The following is a 605-nucleotide window of genomic DNA, read 5'->3' on the forward strand; positions in this document are numbered from 1 at the left end:
CAGACAATGCATCATTAACCTGATTTCTACTTTGAATGAGGATAAAAATCACTAATACTGTTTCACAGTTGATTAAAAATGATTAGTTCACTTCAACATTTAAAAATGGTTTGAACTAAACACAATTTGATTATCAAAACATTTGTAAAATAGTAATGATAATAGAAAAAGAGAGTGTTCTTTCAATTGATCAGTGCAGGACACTTAGAAAGTCTCTGGATGAACTTAATCTTATATTTCTGGACTCAAATCAATGAAATACAGTTCTTGTTCCAGGCAGGCTTCCAAGGCCAGGATTTGACCTCAGGCCTAGTTCACTACAATAAGATGTTTTTTTTCCTGGTTTCATGTTGTCGACCACTGATTGGAACGAGCTCATTTAATCTATTATTAGTTTTATTAACAATTTGAAACATCAAACAGGCGTTTTGATACACATTTAATTCTGTTAGATGAAGAAGACCAAAACGATGGAATAGATGGGATGTGGGGGCGTTATACTCGGACCATGACACAGCTCTTATTATCTTCTTTTGAAGGCGTTCAAGTTTCTTAAGATAACTTGGGTAAGTTTTCAAAAAAGTTCAATCTGGTCCTCTGGACAT

This window comes from Nematolebias whitei, chromosome 13, assembly GCF_014905685.2.
Source record: "Nematolebias whitei isolate Nwh7 chromosome 13, NemWhi1, whole genome shotgun sequence".
NCBI classification, from domain to species: Eukaryota; Metazoa; Chordata; class Actinopteri; order Cyprinodontiformes; family Rivulidae; genus Nematolebias; species Nematolebias whitei.